We start from the raw sequence: 1,045 nt of genomic DNA on the forward strand, positions 1-1,045 counted from the left end.
CCCACAGCTGTCAGAAATTTCTTTTCGTGTGATTTGATGAAGAACGCATTCCGCGGAAACGGTTCGAAACCGTTTTTGTGTCATGTCCTATAGTGTAACGCATCTTCTCCGCTATGATTTTTGAAGTACTCGTCGACAGTTTGGCCGGGTGGTCTAAGGCGCTGTCTCAAGGCGCCAGTCCGAAAGGGCGTGGGTTCGAACCCCACAGCTGTCAGTCTATATACCTGATTGGTGTTATATTGAGAACCCAGACCTTTTCAGAAGCGAGGTAGTGCAAGATCAAAACCTTCTGATCGATATTGCGCCATCGCACCTCGCAGAAACCGTTCAACCCATTTTTGTGTCCTCTGGTTTGGCAGAGCGATGCATCACCTCGGCTATGAATCCTGAAGCACTCATCGACAGTTTGGCCGAGTGGTCCAAGGCGCTGGCTTTAGGCGTCAGTCCGAAAGGGCGTGGGTTCGAACCCCACAGCTGTCAGTCTATATACCTGATTGGTGTTATATTGAGAACCCAGACCTTTTCAGAAGCGAGGTAGTGCAAGACCAAAACCTTCCGATCGATATTGCGCCATCGCACCTCGCAGAAACCGTTCAACCCATTTTTGTGTCCTCTGGTTTGGCAGAGCGATGCATCACCTCGGCTATGAATCCTGAAGCACTCATCGACAGTTTGGCTGAGTGGTCCAAGGCGCTGGCTTTAGGCGTCAGTCCGAAAGGGCGTGGGTTCGAACCCCACAGCTGTCAGTCTATATACCTGACTGGTGTTATATTGAGAACCCAGACCTTTCCAGAAGCGAGGTAGTGCAAGACCAAAACCTTTTGATCGATATTGTGCCATCGCACCTCGCAGAATCCGTTCAATCCATTTTTTGTGTCCTCTGGTTTGGCAGAGCGATGCATCACCTCGGCTATGAATCTTGAAGCACTCATCGACAGTTTGGCCGAGTGGTCTAAGGCGCTGGCTTCAGGCGTCAGTCCGCAAGGGCGTGGGTTCGAATCCCACAGCTGTTAGAAATTTCTTTTCGTGTGATTGATGAAGAACG

The 1,045-nt window shown here is 50.3% G+C and overlaps 4 non-coding genes across 4 annotated transcripts; all 4 read left to right on the forward strand.

Moving 5' to 3' along the window:
• The first annotated feature begins 134 nt into the window (after nucleotides 1–134).
• On the forward strand, nucleotides 135–214 carry Pmar_PMAR006697. The gene has a single exon. It is a non-coding gene; the product is annotated as a tRNA-Leu (tRNA).
• A 186-nt stretch (nucleotides 215–400) lies between these two features.
• Nucleotides 401–480, forward strand: Pmar_PMAR006698. Its single transcript has one exon. It is a non-coding gene; the product is annotated as a tRNA-Leu (tRNA).
• A 186-nt stretch (nucleotides 481–666) lies between these two features.
• On the forward strand, nucleotides 667–746 carry Pmar_PMAR006699. The gene has a single exon. It is a non-coding gene; the product is annotated as a tRNA-Leu (tRNA).
• Nucleotides 747–933: 187 nt separating this feature from the next.
• Pmar_PMAR006700 lies at nucleotides 934–1,013 on the forward strand. The gene has a single exon. It is a non-coding gene; the product is annotated as a tRNA-Leu (tRNA).
• The last annotated feature ends 32 nt before the right edge of the window (nucleotides 1,014–1,045 follow it).

This window comes from Perkinsus marinus (genome assembly GCF_000006405.1).
Source record: "Perkinsus marinus ATCC 50983 genomic scaffold scf_1104296971088, whole genome shotgun sequence".
Lineage (NCBI taxonomy): Eukaryota > Perkinsozoa > Perkinsida > Perkinsidae > Perkinsus > Perkinsus marinus.